At 45.2% G+C, this 23,600-nt stretch overlaps 1 long non-coding RNA gene across 3 annotated transcripts; it reads left to right on the plus strand.

Annotated features, from left to right (window-relative positions):
* Positions 1-2,440: 2,440 nt before the first annotated feature.
* Positions 2,441-16,582, plus strand: LOC125553442 (uncharacterized). Of its 3 annotated transcripts, none has more exons than XR_015600175.1 (11): positions 2,441-2,881; positions 3,005-3,099; positions 3,783-3,870; positions 3,992-4,055; positions 4,155-4,299; positions 5,489-5,619; positions 5,695-5,789; positions 10,301-10,433; positions 11,944-12,028; positions 14,065-15,340; positions 16,225-16,582. It is a non-coding gene; the product is annotated as an uncharacterized LOC125553442 (long non-coding RNA). The 3 variants fall into 3 exon arrangements; XR_015600176.1 differs by having other exon boundaries at positions 4,155-4,251; XR_007304063.2 differs by lacking the exons at positions 11,944-12,028; positions 14,065-15,340; positions 16,225-16,582 and adding an exon at positions 10,859-11,153.
* The last annotated feature ends 7,018 nt before the right edge of the window (positions 16,583-23,600 follow it).

Below are 23,600 nucleotides of genomic sequence, written 5' to 3' on the forward strand. Positions count from 1 at the left end.
GTGCAGCCGATTCAATCGATGGTGGAGCCTGGCGAAGCACGAATCATAGTCTTGATGGGGGCCTCGAACTGCTAATGCCAGGATGGAGCACCGTCACCCGGCGTACGCATCATGGAGAGGACTAGGGGCAGCCGTGATGCTCCACGGCGAGGATCGAAGGAGGAACGGGGAGGGTGGAAGCTGCCTGGACAGGTGGAAGTGGGAGGCGGATCAAGCTGGCCGGGGAGGTGGATGTGTGATTCAGATTGAGCTGGGCGGCGTAGTGGTGGATCTGGCGAGGAGAGCTGGTAGCGACGCGGAGCTGACGACGAGGCGAGCGAGGTGGATCTATTGGCGAGGCGAGCGAGGTAGGGGTATAGCTCAGGCGGTGCGGGCTATTATGGATGATGGGCTCGCGAGGGATTATGGGGAGGAGATTACGCGCGGGGTTTAATCTGGTGGTTTTCTTTGATCTTTTTTATTTCCACAAATACGAGGCAAAATCTTGAGCTGAGATTTCAAACGAATCAACGGCCTTCTAGCGATCTGTCGCTGGCATTCCTTCAGACCCCGGATAGGAAGAGTTTAGGGGAGCGCTAGGGATCAGACTACTGATCCCTGGCTTCCCATTAGACCAGTGGATGGTCGTTGGATTAACATCACGTTGTTCGTTCGATTTGACACGATGATTAGCCTCTCACTTTTTCCTTCCTAATAAGTGCTTCTAGTAATCACTCCGAGTATATAGCATCTCATCCTGCTAATCTCTCCAACTTTTCCAAATTGTGTGCTTCTAGTAACTAATTGCTTCCCAGAAATTTTGCTGATTGTTTTTGGTAAGTCGTGATTGCTTCAAACAAGCAGATACAAACGAATCAACATGTGGTTGGATGGTTAGAGGGACTGTGGTATCCCCAGTCCACTAGGGTTCAAATCCTGGTGCTCGCATTTATTCTTGGATTTATTTTAGGATTTCCGGCGATGTGCATTCAGTGGGAGGAGACGTTTCCATCGACGACGAGATGCCTACGGTAACTAAGTAAATTTCAAGATGATATGTCGGCTCAGTCTTTCGGAGGTGCTCATAGGGGTAGGGTGTGCGTGTGTGCGTTCATAGGTGTGAGTGTATGCGCATGTATATGAGTGATTACATCTGTACTGTGTTAAAAAAAACAAGCAGATACAAAATATAATGCTTCCCACTAATTACGGATTTGCTTCCACTCAACAAACAAAGAAAATAAATTGAACAAGAAGATACAAAATATAATGCTTCCCACTAATTACGGATTTTGCTTCCACTCAACATGATATTTCCTTACATACATGATATTTCCCTATTAGCTCATAGAATCAAATGTAAATATAAGGATAGTCTAGTCTCCTGGATAGCCTCTCTCTCATAGATCTCTTGTAAGTATTACTTTTCTTTGCTTTCTGATTCTCTGTAATTATGTAGACCTATTTTTATCTAATAAAGCACTGTGAGGCTGTTGCCTTACAGTACATAGTCAAAAAAACAAACAAAGAAAAGAAATTGCTTCTGAATGCTTTTTTTTGCAACACAAACGTGCCAAGGAAACATTTTTTTCCAATGGAAGCACATGTGATGGAGAAATATTATTCAGCAAAAACAGCTTCCAAAATAAAGGTACTCCAAAATTCATTCCATATGTATATATTCTCAACTAAAAGAAAGTGTATATATATTCTCAATTCAAACTAGGACGTCTAAACTGAAACATCAGGCAACATGTAATCCCTTGAAGCATGAGGAAGCACAGTGTGGTTTTGTTAGAAGCATGATTAGTGTCTAACCGAAACATTGTTCAACTATGTAGGAAGCATAAATGTTTCATGAAACAGACAAAACTTGGTTATTGTGTAAGTGAAGCTTCATTAATTTGCGCAGGAAGCAAAATAGAGACATGTTGGATACAAAATTAATAAGTTGGTGCAGCGTGCATGTGCGACGAACAATTACGTCTGCTTCAAACAAAATGAACATGTGCTTCCAATGAAGTTGAAAGTTGTATCCACCATTGCACATACATATTCTCAATGGCCAACTTTCTAATTGATGTATACTTCCATGAACATTGCTTACAAATGAGATCATAATTTGCTTCCAAAGAAAACAAAGTTTTCTTCGAATATACATTGGACATTGCTTCCATACAACAAGACATCCAAGAAGAAGAAACGAAGCACCCACCGAGGCTCCTCGGAGCTTAGAGCATTTCGTTCGTTCGATCAATTTCTTGATGCGTTTTCGGCCGTCCGATCCCCCTCCCGAACGCCCTGGGCCGTCGGATAAAAATCAAGGCGCTGGAAATGAATAGTGCCCTCTCCAGCGTGCCACCGCCTGTAATTTTGCTTCCCCGTCAAGGGCATTTTGGTCATTTCGTGTACAGGGGTACAAAAGGGGGCCGCTGACATGGGATGACCTAGCCGCCTCCTCCCTCCCGCACTCGCGCTCCCCGCGCCTCCCCCCGCCCAGCTCCTCCCGCCTCACCGCCGCCTCCTCTCCCCTCCGGCGCACCTCCTTTCCCCTCCGCTCCCCCGCGCCTCCTTTTCTCCCACCCACATCGCCGCCTTTGCCATCCACCGCCTTGAACCGCGCTGTCGGCGGCCAGATCCGTTGCAACAGAGCCCCCCCCCCCCCCCCCCCCCCCACGACGACGAGCAGCAGCGGAGGGAGGACGAGGAGTACGACGGCGGCGGCGGCGGCAGGGAGTAGCAGCAGGCCTTGGGCGAGGTCGATGAGCAACGAGCAGTAGCGGAGGGAGGATGAGGAGCACGAAGGCGGCGGCGGTGGGGAGTGGTTTACAGCGCTGCCAGGGCCGTGCTGGAGCGGCTCGATGCGCCGGCCGTGTGCGCCGAGGAGCCAGCTACTAGCAAGGTGAGCCCCCTTTGCTTGGATTTGGACCCGCCTCCAATTCCTCCTCTGCCAGCGACCAAGACCTAACTCCTTGTCTCTCTCTCATGTTGCTCCTCACCTCTCTCTTCCTCTGCTCTTTCACAGGAACACCGCCATGGATGCCTCGACTAGACAAAGCACAGCGCTCCTCGTCCTTGCTCCCACACCGCGGCCCTTTTCCTTCGGCGGCGGCCGCGCTGGTGAGTCGCCGGGGGGCCGCGCCCCTTTTCTTCCTTCTCCTTGCTGCCTTCTCTCTCTTTCACATCTCTCTCTCCCCGTGTGGACAACAGCCATGGATAGAATCTGGAGCTGTAGATTTCAGGTTGCTTGGCGTGGAATAGAAATCAATTTTACAGGAAGTGCTCACATATCAAATTCCAGATGTACATTCATCTATTCTTGTTGGTGTTAATATATTTTGGCCTGCAAAGAGTAATGAGTCATGTTTATTTGCTGAAATGTATTGGTTTTATTATAATTGGTTCTACACTCTTTAACTGGTTTATGACTTGCCCATTGATATTCATGTCTAGGTAGGTTCCTGCAAAGGGGATATAATAGATGTTCGGATCTAGCTAAGCTCCACCACAGGATATTTTTTGTTGCCCTTTTAGGTTAATTGGTCAGCCACTCATTTGTTGCCTCATGCACAAGAGATGCTCATCTCTTGGGCATCACTTTCTTTTAGAAATCAAGATGAAACCAACCTGTATCCGTTCTTGATTCATCGTTTATGCATTGCAAATTCTTCATGTACTAAAAAATCCTTTGTTATGCTGATGCAAAGAATGATTTAGTTATCCTTTCTGCTATAAATTTTGCATTTGATTTCATTATCATAAAGATGGAATGCATTTTTTGTACTACATGTTTGCATCATCAGCGTAAAGATGGAAATGCGGGTTCAGGGAGAAACATCGGGTGGATCTGCTTGAAGCTCTGGATGTCGACTTCATTTACTCATATATAAGGTAAGGATTTAAAGGTCAAACATCTCATGCTCGGTTACTTTTATTGCTTGGTGGAAGGACAACACACTCAAGGTTCAGGATACCACTGTTTATTATGACACCACTATTTGTAAATTTCCAGATTATGGTCAGCTAAGAGGTTATGGTGTGACACTCAAGTGATCCAGATTATGGTTAGCTAAGAGGTTAGAATTACTCGTGTAAATTTCCAGTTATATATAGTATAAATAGTATAATGCAACAGTATTAGCCCCTGAAAATTGTGCCTACTATTGTGTCTCCAGGTGTTATTTCACTCTTACTGCTTGGTGGAAGGACAGCACACTCAAGGTTCAGGATACCACTGTTTATTATGAGACCACTATTTGTGACATAAAAGGGGTACAAATCTTAGCAATCCTTTGAAAGAAACTTCCTATATCATTTGGGGTGAGGCTTTAAGGACGAGCATGAATTTTCTTGAACCTTTTTATAGAACTTTACGTAATGTACTGTCTGATGATAATCCTTTGCTTTGTGGATATTCCGTTTGGTAGTATGGTTGTAGTTCTCGGTGGGAACCTGAGACAAATATTGCCTGTTATCGAGGGACGGACACGGCCACTGATAGTCGATGCAAGTATCACACCCTCATCGTTGTGGCGGTTTATGTGACTGTCCATTGGCATGCACCTTTATGTCACTCATTGGAGTGTCCACTCTCATTAGATTTTCCTCCTTGGGTAATCACCGGTTATATGGTTCATGTTTTGACTGCTGCTGTTTTCTTCTCCCCACGGTATTGTTGGCTGCTGTTCGGGTTGCTTTTCCAAGTTCTCAAGGTTGCTCTTTCTCTGCCAGATGGAATTCAACACTCTCTCTGAGCCAAAAGTTGGCGCCGCTCATTGGAATGTCTATGTTTGTTTCACAATTGTGGCGCCATTGCGGTGCAACGGATACTGGTCCTATTAAACATACTGATATGGTCTTGTTTGACAATTTGGAATTACTTATTTTCCTCTGGTTGGCAGTTCTTTTATTGCATGTTCGTTGTGCTTCGTGCCAGTTGACTGAAATTGTGTTCTCCATCCATATAGGGAAACCATATCTATGCAGAGATTTTAGAGAAGGCTGTCCACCAGTTCATAGATCTTATTTAAGAAATCATGGTATATGAGCTTAGGAAGTTCTTTGTGCTCTCAAGGAAGTATCAATTCAGGCCTGTTGAGGGGATCTTGCATGATTAAGATCACTTCGTTCACTACTGATTTCATAAGGCCTGACACTGAGCCAGATTTCCTGTTCTGTATGCTTTAACTCTACTGGCTCAGCTCCCTTACCCAACTGATATGCCTGAAAAGTTCACATGTATTTCCCTACCACCCGTTCATCTGCCTATGCCTTTCTATAGTGTTGTTTACCATATATAGTAATTATTTTTTTGGTTTATTCGTGTAAACGTGTTCTGGCTCATTTGTGGTGTATAAGAGAGGTTGTTCAGTACCATAGTGCAAGCAGGGCTGAGCCATCGACTAAGAGGCTCATATATATCAAGAACCTCACATGTGTGTACTGATATTTATGGTTGTATCACTTTTCCTTTGTCATAACAGTCTTATTTATACTTCGCTGTTTATAGAGGCAAGCAAACCAATGTGGTGCTCTGGGATCAGATTGCCTTGGAATTTGTAGCTGATGAAGTTATCGAACTAGGCAAGAAAGAACTGGTTGTTGCTACGTTTGTTGGGATGCTGGTCAAGAAATATGAAGGTAAGGCCATTTGTACGGATGCATTATTCCTGCCTGTTTACTTCAGGAATTAAACTCTTAATATTGCTTTTCTAGGTCATAGATGTAACGTCCTCGATGCGGCTATATCTCCCACGTGTCGAAGCACGACTTAGAGGCATAACCGCATTGAAAGCAATGTCGCAAGTGAGGTAATCTTCACACAACCCATGTATTACATAAGGGAAAGAGATACATAGTTGGCTTACAATCGTCACTTCACACAATACATGAATAAAGCATTACAACATCCAAATACAATCAAGGTACGACTACGGAACCAAAATAAAAGAAGAACTCCAAATGTGACAAGGTCCCCGATCGACCCCAACTGGGCTCCACTACTGATCGACTAGAACGAAACAACACAAAGGACAAGATCTTTGTCGAGCTCCTCCTGAGCTTGGTTGCGTCACCTGCCCGGTATCATCGGCACATGCGAACTGGTTTTGAAAGTATCTGTGAGTCACGGGGACTCAACAATCTCACACCCTCGCGATCAAGACTATTTAAGCTTATGGGTAAGGTAAAAGGTATGAGGTGGAGCTGCAACAAGCGACTAGCATATATGGTGGCTAACATACGCAAATGAGAGCGAGAAGAGAAGGCAAAGCACGGTCGAGAATCTATGATCAAGAGTTAATCCTAGAACAACCTACGTCAAGCATAACTCCAACACCGTGTTCACTTCCCGGACTCCGCCGGAAAGAGACCATCACGGTAACACACGCGGTTGATGTATTTTAATTAAATTAAGGTTCAAGTTATCTACAACCGGACATTAACAAATTCCCATCTGCCCATAACCGCGAGCATGGCTTTCGAAAGTTCAAAACCCTGCAGGGGTGTCCCAACTTAGCCCATCACAAGCTCTCACGGTCAACGAAGGATATTCCTTCTAGCGGGAAGACCCGATTAGACTCGGAATTCCGGTTACAAGACATTTCGACAAGGTAAAACTAAACCAGCAACACCGCCCGAATGTGCCGACAAATCCCGATAGGAGCTGCACATATCTCTTTCTCAGGGCACACCGGATTGTCTAAACTTCCGGTAGGCCAGCCCAGAGTTGCCCCTGGTGGTCACCGGCGGCTGACAAGTTGGACCAACACTCAGAGGAGCACTGGCTCGGGGGTTTAAAATAATGATGACCCTTGGGCGCGCGACCCCCAAGGGAAAAGAAAAGACTAGGTGGCGAATGGTAAAACCAATGTTGGGCATTGCTGGAAGAGTTTTATTCAAAGCGAACTGTCAAGGGGTTCCCAAAATCCGGGAACATAACACCGATATGACGGAAACTAGGGCGGCAAGAGTGGAACAAAACACCAGGCATAAGGCCGAGCCTTCCACCCTTTACCAAATATATAGATGCATTAATTAAATAAGATATATTGCGATATCCCAACAAGTAAACATGTTCCAACAAGGAACAACATCTCCATATTCCAACAAGGAACAAACTTCAATCTTCACCTGCAACTAACAACGCTATAAGAGGGGCTGAGCAAAGCGGTAACATAGCCAAACAACGGTTTTCTAGGACAAGGTGGGTTAGAGGCTTGGTTCAACAATGTGGGAGGCATGATAAGCAAGTGGTAGGTATCACATCATAGGCATAGAAAAAGAGCGAGCAACTAGCAAGCAAAGATAGAAGTGATTTCGAGGGTATGATCATCTTGCCTGAAATCCCGCAAGGAAGAAGAACGAGCCCATGAAGAAGACAAACGGAACGTAGACGAATGGGTCCTCACAACATGACGTTATCGGAACCAACCCGAATAAGCAAACACCGGAAAGAAGCACACAACATAGTAAACAACCAAGACATGAACATGGTATGATATGCGGGATGCGGTATGCGATGCATATACATGATTTGCAAAGGAATGAATGAACCTGGCCTCAACTTGGAAATCCAAGTGTGCCACTGGAAAGGTGAGATGAAATCGCTTGAAAACGATATAAAGATCACCGGAATCGGAGTTACGGTTTGGAAATGGCAAGCAATTCAAATATGGCACCGGTCTGCGATTTACAGCAAGTAGCCATCTAAATGCAACAAGACAAACATGCTACAACACTCAAACATGACAACAAAATACATGGCAGAGATCCACTCGTGATGCTTAACAAGAGAGGAATGCTGAGCTACGGCCAATTCATCCATTAACAGGTTCAAACAAGTATGGCAAAAGTGCAATTGGTAAACAGGTTTCAGACTTAGTGAAATTAACACAAGCCTGGAATTTCAGAGCAGATAACACTCTTTGGAGCATGAAAACAATAATCTACAGGACCTGAAGATGGCAAAGTAAAGCATGGCATGGAGCTACTCAAAGAGCTTAATAAAAGCCCCTTAGTGACCTTGAGCCAAAAGGGATCAGAAAATACAATTGCAAGCATGTGAACATGGCAAAAACGTAATCAGTCTCTCAGACTTAGTGAAAAACTGGAGCATGCAAATCAGATATCAAGTAGGCATGTTTACGAGCTCGATGCGCTCACTACAGAGCAAGTCATGACAATCTAAGCATACATCCATCAAGAATACACATTATACAAGCTAGACATGGCAAGAACAACCACATAGCATGCACGGATCAACTACAACATCCTCGGCAAAATCGCTAACAAGTAGACAATCTGCCCAGATTCACAAAATAGCAAAAGTAGAGCTCGATTGACTCAAGCTAGGGTGCTCCATAATTGCAAACAAAGACATGGATGGATAGAGCACTACAAGATTAACAAAACATCCTTACTGATCATCCTCAAAAGAGGCACCAATCACTAGGAAACAACATGAACATATGGCATATTGAGATAAACAGATCAAGGACTTAGTGGAAATGCTAAGTCCCTGAAATCAGCATTAACGAATGCACCACTTTGCAAGCTTGTGCTAGTCACCACACACATCACAAAAATACATGGATGGCACCTCTGGAAAGATAGCAAAACATATAACAAAACTCATGTAGAGCTCAAGGCATTATCATGCACACAATAATCATGGCAAAAATGACAAGTAGCTATTTGGAGCAGTAGATCTGACAATTATCTTAAATAGCACTCTTCTAACAGCATTTCGGGCATCAAGATGAGCTCGAAAGAAAATGATGCAATGAGATGAAATGATGTGCTCTCTGAGACGAACATTTTGATATGCTACACGCTCAAATCGGAGTTACGGGTGCAAAGTTACGGCACGATGAACATGGGCATATGAATGTGGGAATTTCGGGGACGGAGACGTGCGGGACGGAGGGATCCGGATCTGGACGGGGCGTTTGGATCGGGGAGTGGTGGATCTTGTCCATCCTCTCCGGATACGGCGAGGAGGGGTTCTCCGGCGAGGCGGGCGGTGACTCCGGCGATGGCAGCGGCCGGAGAAGATCGCGGGGCGGCGCGCGGCGCCGGCGACAAGCCGTGGCGGCTTGCGGTGCCAGGAGGAGGCCGGCGACGAGAGTAGGTGGCGGCGGGGAGAGGTCGCCGGTGGAGTGGCGCGGCGGCGCAGCGAGCGGGTCCGGCGAAGACGACGAACGGCGGCTGCCGCCGGCGGAGAAGAGGCGGCGAGGCTCGGGCGCTCGGGGCGGCGCTGAATGGGCCCCGCTGGCTCGCCCCGGGCCTGGGCGGGCCGCGCGGCTAGGAGGCGCAGTGAGGACAGGGCGGCGTGGACACGTGGCACGGCGGGGTTGGCGTGGGAGGCGGCGGTGACGACGTGTCAAGCCGTGATTGGCCGGGGCGACGTGGAGGCTGGACATGTCCGGCGCGGTCGGACATGTCCGGCGGCACGAGGAGGAAGACGCTAGGGTTTCGACCGCGAATTTTGACGGGGTGCACATATTTATAGGTAGAGAGAGCTAGGAGAGTCCAAATGAGGTGCGGGTTTCGGCCACGCGATCGTGATCGAACGCTCTAGATGATGGAGAAGGTTTTGGGCCAAATTGAAGGGGTGTTGGGCTGCAACACACACGAGGCCTTTTCGGTCCCTCGGTTAACCGTTGGAGTATCAAACGAAGTCCAAATGGTACGAAACTTGACAAGAGGTCTACCGGTAGTAAACCAAGGCCGCTTGGCAAGTCTCAGTCCAATCCGGAAATGTTTAATCCCCACACACGAAAGAAAGGTAGAAATGACCACCGGAGGAGAACGGAGCGCCGGATTGCAAAACAGACAACGGGGAAAATGCTCGGATGCATGAGACGAACATGTATGCAAATGAAATGCACATGATGACATGATATGCAATGCATGACACACAAGCAATGGCAAGGCAACAACAGCGAATAAGCGGAGGACACCTGGCACATCGGACACAGGGCGTTACAATAGAGGAGTAACTGTCTCCACTGCCTAAAATGTAGTTACTAACCATTCTCAGCCTATCTTGATTAAGCTTGTGTGTTAGCTTTGTAGCATGTACCTACTCTGCAATTTTCTTTATGCAAGTTTAGCAGACGGTACGGTAAGAACATGGATGGATCGTTTGCATATATATGCGTACTCCGTCATTTTGTCTATCAAGCGTGTAAATTGAAACAACTAGTTTCATATGTACTTTATGCTTATTCCTTTTGATCTCTGAATGATATAGGAGATTATGTTGGTGCTCTATTAACATGATTGTTGTGTGTGTTTCTGTTGCGTAATAATATTGCAGACAAGATATTTCTGAAATTAGGATCGAAAGTTGTTGCGCGGCGGGTTGGTCTACAAGAGGATGCTTCCCCCCTCTCTCTCGCTGCGTAATTAACATGAATTCAGCTAGGCATTAACGTGCAGTAAGAGGCAAGGTACCATCTCTCTCTCTCTCTCTCTCTCTCTGATATGATCTATTTAAGCTTCTACATCCTAATCAGCAATTAGATTACCAAGAATTAGGTCTACATTTTGAGGTTATAACGCTGCACCAACAAAAGCAAGTTTAGGTATGCATTATCTCTAGGGGCATTGGCTTTGTAGATTTACTTGCATTGAGACAGTCACTATCTAACTTCCAGTAGCAGGTTTAGTCTACCTTACTATGCATTTCTGAAGGCTTGGTTCCCTCCCTGATCATGATGCGTGTAGACGCACGCACAAAGTTAGGTCTTGGGATCTGTTTTAGGAACAATTGTTGCTAGCCTTGTTTGTTGCCACCAACAATTATGCTTAGTGCCTCTCGGGTTTCTATTTTTCTTCTTTGCTAGGCATACCATCTAATCTAATTTTCTTATAGTCAAGTGCATCCATCAATCAAATCAATAAAAGAATGGATGGTATTAGAGTCCGTCAGAGATTTCTCCCTCTAAGAAAGATCAACAAGTTATTAGTTACTAGGAACCTGGACGACCTGCAAGACAGATTTACCAGTGATGCATGTCAGATCTATCCTCTCTTCATCATATACTTGCTGTACTAGATTAAATAAACGCGGGGTTCAAGCACACAACTAAACTGTACTGTAGCTTTGAACAAAGCGATGGATGTGTATTTTTGTGTAGCTCTGGACAAAGCCCAGACATTTTTTTGCATTCCATGCTTTATATTGATAAAAATGATTATGACATGCACTGGTACGCGTCGGTGCTATACAAACAGTTTTTAACCCCTTTCCGCGATGGCATTTGGAACCGTCGCCAAGTGAGTGTGGGTGATAGGGGGTCATTCCCACATGACCCAGAAACCGTCAGGGATAGGGAGCCTTGATGCATACAGTTGTCCCTATATAATTGTTTCTGATATCTCGAATATCCCAAACGCTTCGTCCTTGCTACTCGTTTGTGCTCGCATTGCAATCATAGTCGGAGTTTTGTGGTTTACCTAAAACCAGGCAGATTCCAGGCACGGGAGTTTTCCAGGCACGTACCAAACCGGCTCTATGTTTACGATGCCTCGCACATCACAAACAGTTCAGGATTATAAAACCGTGTACGATAGGTAGACAATCACACACATTTAGTTTCCCCGCACCGTATGTGATAGTGTCTGACATTACAAACGCTTTGCAAACAGTAACTATGTGCATTGTTACACACGTTTCCTCTCCGTGAACCATGTCGAATTATGATGTATATCGCACATGCTGTGCTTTATTAACCGTGTGCGCCGTAATGACATGCACACCGTAATTTCGCCCTAATTTAATTGCCACTATTTAAAACTGTACCTAATTTAACCTTGAAAGTAGGCTATAGCTTTATTCATATCCATCAGGTTGAAACAAGCAATGCATTATTCGATTCAAAGGTACATTTGTTTAAGAATTACATAAGCACCAAATAAAGAATGATGAACCAAGGTTCTATACTTGTACTATTATAGATGGAAAAGAAAGAGGCGATAGACATTTTGGTTGCTGAACAAGGTGAAACGGAATGGCCCTATTGTGCTCTCTTGGATGCAGAAGGTACGCACGACTCTAGTCCAACCCCTTGTGATGGCCGACTGCCAACCATGTAGTTTGAGAGGTAATCTTAAGTAAACTGCTTTAGGATCCACTACAAAGGAAAAAAGATTGAGACATTGTCATCTAACACAACTCATTACGGGTAGTAAAAAGAAGGTGTAACATCCCAAAATTCTAAATTTTGGAATGTTATATAAAATAGATAGATTTGATTGATTGTTTGATTGATTGTGTGAAATTGAGTGAAATTCGAAAGCTTTTTGAAAGTTAAATGAGAGGGAATAAAAGGACTTTCCCAAACTTTCATTTTTTGCATTCATGATCTCCGTGAATTCAAATTCTTTTCACCACGAAACCCTGGAGAGAAGATAACATGACTTCTTCCATTTATTTAAATGACAAGGGTTTTTGAAAACATTTGAAATTCATTTGGAAAATATTTCCAATTCAGAAACTTTATGCAACTCAATGATTTTCACGAGAGAAGATAAAATGACTTCTTCAAAGTATAAGGAATATGAGTTGGGAGTTTCAAAGAACTCAAATCTAAAATCTATTTGAGATTATTTTCAATTTGGAGTTATTTGAGTTCTATTCAAATTATTTTTCTCCAAAAATAAAATATATGGAAATTAGGGTAACATGATTCCCTACAATAGAAAATTGGAGAAAAATTAATTTGAAATCATTTTGGTATTTTAAAAATGATTTTTATTGGTTTTTATTAGACCAGTAGCACTCTTTGAATTATCTGATTTTGTGTGTATTTTATTTAATGCTAGAAAATGTCCATGTTGTTGGAAATCTTTTTCTGAAAATTTTGATATACTACATGCCTATTTAATATTTCTATTTATTTTGTCTTTCTTATTTTTTTCCTGGAGAAAAGGGTTTATTTAAAAAAAACATTTCCCCTCCCCCGACTGGACCGGCCCAGACCAGTCCAGCGCCAGCCCAGCCCAGCAGCGGCCTCCGCGCGCCCGAACCGCCTCCGCCTCGCCCGCCCGCTCTCTTCTCCGCGCGCACGCTGCCACGCCCAGCCATCGACAGGTGGGACCCACCTGTCGGGTTCGTCACCGACCTCCCGCCGGAGTCCAGCACACGCACGATTCGCCGGCCGACGCCGTGCTCAACCCGGGCGCCTCCCCCGTCTTCTCCCCTCGCCCAAGGCGACCCCCTTTAAGAGCCGAGGCCCTGGCCTCGTTTTTCCTCAAACCGAAGCTCTCCACGCCCCGCGCGAACTCGCCGGAGTTCGTGAGATCCGCCGCCAAGCCCGCGCCGTTCCGACTCCGAGGTCGAGCGCCGACACCGCCACCGCCTTCCCCTTGTCGAGCCGCGCCTCTCCATCTTCTCCACCGGCGCCGCCGAGCCCTGGAGCCGCCGCCCCGTTCGAGCCGCCGCTGCCGCCGCTTTCTTCTCCGACGCCGACGACGTGACCGCCGCGGTAAAGCCCCCCCTCTCACCTCAACCGTCCAATCTTAGAGCTACGGTTAGGATTAGATATGTTTGTTTTTTTTGAAACGGTATGCCCTAAATAGCGAACATCCGCCGTTTTAGCCTCGCAGCGAACAGATTTTGGCCAGTAGATTTCTGACACGTATCCAGGGACCTAGTTGCAATTTCTTTCTTTGTAGTTTAGTCCCTGATTTTCAAAACACCACATCTTTTTACTCGTTTATCCAAATCCAACGAAACCAACGCTCACGTCTTCGTTATGATCCCCTCTATCCAATAATCCAACTCAAACATGTTTTTGAAAAATTTAAAATTTGGTTTAGATCAGATTTGAATTCAAACTTCGTTTGATCATAACTAGAGTTTCGTAGCTCCGTTTGAGTTGATTCTTTTTGCAAATCGAAGCTCTTGACCTAAACTTTCTGATAAGGCCAAATTCAAATAATTTTGGTACTGTTAGAAATTGTTTTATGTTGCAAGAGTTATTTGCTTGGTTTGATGTTTTCCAAATCGTCTTCTTCGTTCTTTCTGATCTTCTGAGTGATTGCTTATGTGAGGTTACTATTGCTTGCTCCCGATAGATTGACCGGAGTGTGACGAGTAGAGCTATCAAGATTTTTGAGTGCGAATCATCTTCATCAACATTACAGGCAAGTTCACACTTTGATCATACCCCCTTTCATACCCAGTTTTATTGCATTAGATCAATCCTCAAACATTGCATGATTAGGATCTAATTAAATTGTGGGATGGGAAGTAGTTGAGGTAGTACCTATTACCTGTTTGTTATCAAACCCTTGGGAGTTACTATTACGTTATGCTTATAGTGCCATGCTATGCTCGTAGACGTGGATTGGGTTTTGAGAGTATCCATGCCGATGTGAGATTGTTAATTAATGGTTTACTTAAGGTGGCAACTTAAACACACATCTGGGTGGATTGCGGTACCTGGTTATTCCAGGATTGCCTGTCTAGGCACCTGGCTAGACCAAGATTGCCTGGTTTTTTTATGGACTCTAGCATAGTTGATTAAGTCGTGTGAACTCTTACAGTGGTAGACTAGCAGATGTATGGGTTGTAGGTGGTACGGTCTACCCATCGTAAGGTGCAAACGCTTCTGAAAGACTATGTCTCGGTCATCCGTTTCTCAAACACCTTGTAGTGCGAGAAATCCAAGGGAGGAGATCGAGTCTTGTGGGGAAAAGTGCGCAAACCTCTGCAGAGTGTATAAACTAATCATGGTTAGCCGTGTCCCCGGTTATGGACAACTTGAGTATCTAGTACCTGGATTATCATGTGAATCTCATCATGTTACTCTAAAATTTAATTTTTTTGGGTTTAATGATGTTACTTAATTGGGATTGAGAATGCTGTCAACCATTCTCAATGTTCAACAACCACCATGATAGTTAAAATAAAAATTTATTCCTTTGCAGTAGGGAAAAATTGGCTTTTCGCAAAAACATATAACCATAGAGCTTTTCCACCAGCCATATATGCATGTAGTTATAGCCATTGTTCATCATTCTCTATGGTGTGAATTTGCCAGTACATTCAATGTACTGACCCTTTGTGGCTGCAACGTCTCATGTTGCAGGATTTCTTACGACGAGTAAGTGATACGTTAGGGTTACGATTTCTACACTCAACTTTGCCGTTGGTGTTGATGGGAATCCACAACCTTGTTACTTCCGCTATTTTTGGATTGAGGTAATAGTATTTACGTTACTTTTTACATGTGATTTACCTCTGTTATAAATCCTCGAGTACTGTGTGTGTCAGCATACCGATCCAGGGATGACACTAAAGCACAGAGACTTGATCCAATCGGGTTGGGTCGCTACAGAAGGCTACAAGGTTCTTACTTACCATCCTGCAGTTCACTATTGTCTTGCATAAAGTGTAAACAAATAGTTTGATTGACGTCTTTTGACCCATTTTAATAACAATATTTATCAGTTTCCTCACTTGATGCTGGTTCATGAATATCTCATTGCCCCATACACAGAAAGGGTCAAAGTGTGGATCTTGGCAATGACATATGTACCTAAAAGCACCAAGTTAATATTAGAAGCTAAACAACAATTGATGATGTAGTACAACACTCCCTCCATCCCATTATATAAGATTTTATTACATGTATATCTAGACATCATCAAAACATTAAGGTAACACTCTTCCTTGTTGATATGTAGCCTGGGATTGCATATTTAGTCATTCAGTACACATGTTGCTATGTAGCTTCAGTGTGCAGGCTTAAGCACGCTAGTTAAGCAAAACAAGAAGTGGAAAGGTGTGTTAACTACATCAGGCATAACATTTAAAAACTAGCAAATAGTCATTCAAACTAGTATTGTGCAGGTCTATAGTACACTAGTTATTGTTAAAAAACGAAATGGCATGTTAACTGCAATATCCTTAAGCAACCAAATATCATAATTCATAGTGGTATTGTTGAAACTGTTATTGATGAAATTGAACTGCACGGCAAATAGTTGGACATATAGAGCATCACATTGTGAAGAACTAAAATAAACAAGTCATAAGGTCATCTCTAGCCGATCCTTTAAAAGTTAAAGGACTAAAAGCCTTAGTGGATACATATATATATATATAGGCAAAATTGTGTCTATCATAGCTTGCTAGGGAAATAGCTATCATAGCCACACAACACATGCGCCATGATTCGTGTTGACCATGTGGTGGTTAAACTAAAGAGGTGCTTGTGGGGTGTTTTGCAGCCCATGCGCCAGAGAAATGCTATGCATGGTCAGCACGTAGTGGTCCATGCGGCTGTACAACAGGGGGAGGAGGAGGGTCAAGGCGCCATGTGCATGATGTATGCAACAATTTTGGAACCTGAAGCCAATTCGGAGAAAGCCATGTAGGAGTCACGTGACAAGTAGAAGTGGAGCGACTGAAGGTTTGGGGCTTCTGGAGTTTTTGCACTACATAAGCACATTTATCTGAAGAGTACGGAGACACTGTTAATTACCTCAATGAATTAGCTTGTTAACTTCATGTATCAGGTAGTTAGGTAGTCCAACTTCCTGTATTTGCACAGTGACACGACGACGAGCACTCCGTTTCCAAAGCGTATGGGCGGAGCTATTTATTTGAATCGCAGAATCTTTTGCTTCGGTGGGAGTAACCATTTTTGTGTTTGATGCAGAAGTAGCTTAAACCTAGTATAGTTATTTATCACAGGAGCATTTTGGTAGAGATTTTAATGCGTAAATCAAAATGCTACAACATATCGTGGTTGAGTGTAATTGCTCGTTAATTAGGTAGACAACCTCTAGTCAAAATATCAAACCGGCTATTTTCAAAGTAACACCACCAATGCATGGCATGTATGCTTTGGTTCTCCACAAAAAAAAGTTCTACTCTTTATTGGATCCCAAAGTTTCAGTGAATGTACTGGTAACCATAAAAGTTTCAGTGTAATATGCTTCAAATGAATTTTATTTTTACCTTCCACTTACACCATAGGCGGTTAATTGTTCTTTAATGACACCCTTCATACAAGATTAGATAATATTCTGATCGACGATGGAACCGACGTATGTGAAGAGCGCCAAAGAATAACTATCTTAGGTGGATGTCGGTGTTCTGGGAACGGGGGTCCCCAGACTTGCCTGCCTGCGGCCTGCGGCGTGGCTCAAAGGGGGGCCTAGCACGGCCCATCTTCATCAACACAAGACTCAAGACCCTCGCGACGGGCCAAGCCTCGCGGGGCGGACGACACGGAGCTTCCTCAGGCACGGCCTCGTCAGGCTGGCTCACGAGGAGGCAGAGAGATCAAGGCGGGGTACCTCACGAGGTGCCCGTGACGCAAGCCATGACGACTCAGGGCGCCAGGCGGGTGCCAGCCCACGCAGCGTCCTCCTTTCCACTTTGGTGCAAAGGGGGCAAGCGCAGCCGCGGAGTACCCAGGCGTCAGGCAAAGGTTGCCATTTCGGTGCAACGAGACCAAGACCAGGAGGACTACGAGACGGAGGTCACCGTGGAGCCCAAGACGGCGTCATCACTAGAGCTTTGCGCAGGCGAAGACTGCTTTTGTCAGGGTAGCTGATACTTGTTGTCCCCCTTCAAATTAGCCCGCCATTGTTGGCTCCCTTCCCGCTCGATATTTGGGAAGAGGACCAGGGCCTATATAAATAGGACCAGCCACCCACATGGTAAGGGGGCGGTTAGAGAGAGAGAGAGGAAGAAAAGGGCGACTGAACTCCTCCTAACAGTTCATCGCCTCAACCAAGAGCAGACCCTCGCAAGGCTGTTCTCCCTTGTATTGTTCATCATCATCAGCCCCAAGAGGCAATCCACCCATCACACACTGGAGTAGGGTATTACACCACAACGGTGGCCCGAACCAGTATAAACCTTGTGTCTCTTGTGCAGTTCTTTCAGTAGCCTAGATCTTCGCGAGACGGAGAGGTAGAAGGCGTAATCTCCGCGCGCACCCCAGTGTTCGAACCTTAAGGGTCTGTCGGAACCCGAAATCCGACAGTGGAACTGTTGAGATCGACAATAGAACCGACGTATGTGAAGAGCGCCAAAGAATAACAATCTTAGGTGGAACAGTTCAGATCAACGATGGAACCGACGTATGTGAAGAGCGCCAAAGAATACCAATCTTAGGTGGAACAGTTGAGATCAACGATGGAACCGACGTATGTGAAGAGCGCCAAAGAATAACTATCTTAAGTGGAACCGTCGAGATCAACGATGGAACCGACATATGTGAAGAGTGCCAAAGAATAACTATCTTAGGTGGAACTGTTGAGATCGATGATGGAACTGACATATGTGAAGACCACCAAAGAATAACTATCTTAAGTGGAACCGTCAAGATCAATGATGGAACCGACGTATGTGAAGAGCGCCAAAGAATAACAATCTTAAGTGGAATCGTCGAGATCAACGACGGAGCTAATTGATGTAGGGCTAGGGGACCGGTAACCGTAGTTCAGGAATCATTGAAAATCAAAGCTGGGTCCGTAGCACGTGCCTGGTTTGGCAAACAGGAGATTTACACATATACCTACAAAGGCGCAACATGGAGTTAAAAAATGCACAACATACACACACTGACACACTAACAGGCTAACCAAACTCCCTAAAAGCTAGCTGCATGCGTTCAGATAAGAGAGAGAGGAGCGGTGGTCATGTAGGAGCTGCATGTACGGATGCTTGATTACAACACACACGACCGTAGACCACATGCGTTTCACTTGACACAAGATCGAAGTGCTGCACATCAGAAGACACATATGGGTACACGCATGTCACGCATGTCACTCGTAGGTTCCGTCGTGGCTATCGGACTGAACCTACGTCCGTCTCGTCGATGGACGCATGTCGGAACCTGCACAAAATGTCGCTCGGTTGATGGAACCTGAGACATACGAACGCGTGTGACGGCCACACCTTTGTACGCACATGCAAGACAGACTTTTTGTCAGCCCATTAGGCATAAAGCAGTGAGGACCAGCCTGCCACCGCAGCTAAATTAGCACAACACATGGGCTTGAGATGGTACCACACCAAACAACTAGTACGAATCACAAAGCACACCAACGGTACCGATAGCTATTTCTAGGGCAAGCTATATATATACATAAACACTATTCTGATCACGAGATCAGAATAATATTCTGATCACAACCTGAATTGCCTGAGTAATGCGCCTGAACTTCCCTGTGTACTAACCTGAACTTCTGGCTATCTTTGCAACCGTGGCTTCCCCTGCGAGTTTTTCTGATCATTCGTGTTGTTTGTGATGTAAGTGTAATGTGGACACGTTTTTTAGAGTCTAAATGATTGTTTTGATTCGGATTCTAGCACGTTGGTGGATTTGCTCTCGGGGTCGTGATGAACTTGTTTCTGTTACAAGTTTAATGCATGTTTTGGATGTTGTCGAAGTTACGGAACGATGGGGATTAGGTTTTAGTACGAGTTTGGAGCACAAATTCTTTGTTATTTCAAACAAATTTGAAATCGCCCGTGTTCTTCATTCGCCCGAGATGAAACCCGTGCTTCTATTGATTTCTCGTTTTTCGTTAAAGTTTGCTGCCTGATTTGCGTACTTTAGTGAAATTCGAGGCTTACTAATCCGTAAATTTTAATCGGGAGGGTCCTTACGGTTTGATTTCTAGTGCTTTGATGTTGGCACTCCTGCGGGTTTCTACACATGTTATTTTTAGCGGTTTTGAAATTTACCCTCTGGTCCTTTCAGTTGTCGAAAGGTAGTTGCCAGATCATTTCCAAGGGGGTGCAGACGTGTTGCAATCTTGTGGAGATGATTTTATGCTTCGGACGAATTCTTTTGTTCATTATTTCTAGATCTTCTAATGGTCGTTGTACAAGCTAGACTTCTGCGTTTTCATACCTGAACTTCTTCTTTTGCTTCGTTGGATCCTGTCGGGGCTGGGGTGGCTCGGGATCGGGATCGGGGGAGGATCAGGTGGATCCTGTTGGGTCTGTCCGGGTTTCTGTGCTGGACTTCTGAGTTGTCATACCTGAACTTCTTCTTTTTTCTTTCGCTGCAAGATAATGCAGCTAGTCCTTTGTATCAGAAAGCCGTACTAGATTTTCTTCTACAATTTTTGTTGTAGCTAGTGTGTAAGCGTGGAGCTGGACCACAGGAACATGCATCCTCTTTTTCCCTTAGTATATGTTTTGGTATAGTTTTTTGATCATCCACTTATCTTTGGTAAGATCTGGACTTCTCTTTTTTTATGAATGGTTGAACTTCTGGTTTTCCAGATTACATTCCACATTTGCAATGCGAAGGCGCATGGTGCTCTATATTTTCTTTGTTTGGTTTCCTTTCGTATTTTTAATTCTTCAAATGTTCCTTTTTATACTTTTGTCTCGTGAGAAATCATGGGATTAGCCAAAGTATGCATGCACTTTTTCCAAATCATGTAAGGGTCGTTTGTAGAAGCTGGACTTCTATGTTCTTTATACGTGAACTTCTGCTTTTTCCTTCTTTGCAAAGTAATAAAGCAATTCCTCTGTATTTCCTTCTTTTTATGTTACTTTTCATTCTTTGCATTGGTTTGGATTTTTTTGACTTAGTCCCGTGAACAGCCATGTAATTGGGCGATGGATATGCGTATTTTTTTATTTTTTCTAGTATGTTATTTGTACTTATAATAGTTGTTGTTCTTCACTGAATAACTATCCTGAACTTCAGTGTGATAACCGTTTTTAACATGTTAAATTTGAGGTTGTTATTTTTTGGATTTAAATATTTTGTAGATATTGAAATCGGCATTGCGCGTATTGACCAATGCGGTAGCGCAAGGCCGAGCAGGGGGGAGGGGGGTCGGGACCCCCCTTCCCTCCCCCTGCGAGGCCGAGACAGGAACGAGCCGGAGCAGGCGACGACGCGGCGTGCCGCGTCGTCGCATGCGGAGGCGAGTCCGTCACATCCGTGACCCCACTATCTATCTTAGGGTTTTTAGGGTTTAGGGTGCGTGCGGTGGGGGTGGAAACAGAATAACCGCATTGCGTCCTGTCAAATCCTAGCGCACAGTAATGCGGTAGCGCGAGGCCGAGCAGGGGGCGAGGGGGGGTCGGGACCCCCCTCCCCTCCCCCTGCGAGGCCGAGATAGGAACGAGCCGGAGCAGGCGACGACACAGCGTGCCGCATCGTCGCATGCGGAGGCGAGTCCGTCACATCTGTGACCCCACTATCTATCTTTGGGTTTTTAGGGTTTAGGGTGCGTGCGATGGGGGTGGAAACAGAATAACCGCATTGCGTCCTGTCAAATCCTAGCGCACAGCAATGCGGTAGCGCAAGGCCGAGCAGGGGGGAGGGAGGGTTGGGACCCCCCTCCCCTCCCCCTGCAAGGCCGAGACAGGAACGAGCCGGAGCAGGCGACGACACGGCGTGCGGAGTCGTTGCTTGCGGAGGTGAGTCCGTCACATCCGTGACCCCACTATCTATCTTAGGGTTTTTAGGGTTTAGGGTGCGTGCGGTGGGGGTGGAAACAGAATAACCGCATTGCGTCCTGTCAAATCCTAGCGCGCAGCAATGCGGTAGCGCGAGGCCGAGCAGGGGGCGAGGGGGGGTTGGGACCCCCCTCCCCTCCCCCTGTGAGGCCGAGACAGGAACGAGCCGGAGCAGGCGACGACGCGGCGTGCCGCGTCGTCGCATGCGGAGGCGAGTCCGTCACATCCGTGACCCCACTATCTATCTTAGGGTTTTTAAGGTTTAGGGTGTGTGCGGTGGGGGTGGAAACAGAATAACCGCATTGCGTCCTGTCAAATCCTAGCACGCAGCAATGCGGTAGCGCGAGGCCGAGCAGGGGGGAGGGGGGGTCAAGACCCCCCTCCCCTCCCCCTGCGAGGCCAAGACAGGAACAAGCCGGAGTAGGCGATGACGTGGCGTGCCGCGTCGTCGCATGCGGAGGTGAGTCCGTCACATCCGTGACCCCACTATCTATCTTAGGGTTTTTAGGGTTTAGGGTTATTATGGTTTAGGGTTAGATATGAACTTCATGTGTTTTTGTACTTGAACTTCTTTTTGTTTCTTAGGGTTTATTTATTCTTATACCATTACTTCTTTTATTAGAGTACTTGAACTTCTGTTCTTTATTTTTTGAACTTCTTTGTGTTGTTTTTAGGTGCATATTTATGTATGTATTTTTCTTCCTTTGGTAGTGCATTTGCCATCTATTTTTGGTTTTAAGGATATCAGCAGTGCTATTGTGTGAAGTTATCTCATTATAATAGATGCATTCAAATGGTGCATTCATTTATCTATAGATGTATTTACTTTTTTAGCTGTTGTGGGGGGGGGGGGGGGGGTAAAACTGTAAATTCAGTGGCGCTGCAATTCCCACGACAGATAGGCATTAAGTGAGCATCTCCCTCGCCACCACCTGTCAAAAAACCCCTCTCCCCTGTCGCTCGCTCTCTTCCCCCTCTCCGTCGCTCCGCTGCCTTCCTCGCCTCCAACTCCCCCCGATTTCTCCGCCCCTGTCCCCTGCCCTCGTGCTGGAGTAACCGGCGCACGCCCCCGCTCCTATTTCTCCCCCACGCCCCGCTCTCCCTCGCCCAACCCGCTCTATTCTGCTCTGAAGCGAGGGCGGCAACTGCCTGCGTGGTTGCAAGGTGCGCGTGGCGTCGTGGGGAGTGGAAGAACTGTCGCGGATTCGTGTGAGCGGGGGTTGTTTCGAGAGGTACAAATGCTGCCCCCGCCCCCCTAATGCTTGCTTTTAGTTCCGCCAGATCTGTCGAGTCTGCCTCCTGTGTGCTCTCGCGTCTGCCTCCTACCCCCTTCTTCTGATGGTTTGATGGGAGATTAGGTAGGGTTCTTGTGCGTGTGGTGGGTGGATTCCATTCCCCCGTGGTCAGATTTGTCTATGAGATGCTTGTGTGTGCTATTTCTCCATTCAGAGTTGATTGGATTTCATTTCCCCTTTGATGATTTCAGCATTTATATGCATGTGAGAGAGGGTGTGGTGTGATGGTTCATGCTGAATCTGATGTATCTAATTGTCTTAGTATTGTTGATTTCGAAGTCTAGATTGTGTCTGTCACATGCTAGTTAGTTTCTGGATTCTTTTTTTGTTTGTGCTTGCCTATATGTGCTACTGTTCATGTTTTCATACTTGTTGATATTATCTAGTTGTTTCATCCTAGGGTTTCATTTAGTTGTTTTTTTTATTTGTTTTATGATTTTCTACCTGCTAACTATATGAATTCTATCCCCTGTTTTTAGTAGGTTGGTCTAGGGTTTGGAGTTTCATTCGTCAAGGGGGTTGTGTTGTCATGGCTTCCAAACCTTCTCCGGGTATCTTAATGTAGTTGGATCTTGTATTTTAAAGCAGTATTCTTATATATGTCTGCCCATATCTTCATTTAGTTTTCTTGTTGGACTGCCATTCTTATTAGTGTGAACTCTAAGAAAGGTTATGTGTATGCTTTTTACCCTTAGCTTGAGTTAGTAGTGTTGCTTACTTTTTAGTTGATGATTTACAGGTGAAACTATGTCACCAAGTGTTGTTGGACTTCCCAAATGATTCATATTTATAGTGTATGTCTTTGTTTTTTTTATTTGTTATCATGTTCATGGTATTGATATTTAGTTTGGTTGTGAAAT

The sequence above is a fragment of the Triticum urartu genome, chromosome 4A (genome assembly GCF_056163025.1).
Source record: "Triticum urartu cultivar PI428250 chromosome 4A, HENAU_Tu73, whole genome shotgun sequence".
Taxonomy (NCBI): domain Eukaryota; kingdom Viridiplantae; phylum Streptophyta; class Magnoliopsida; order Poales; family Poaceae; genus Triticum; species Triticum urartu.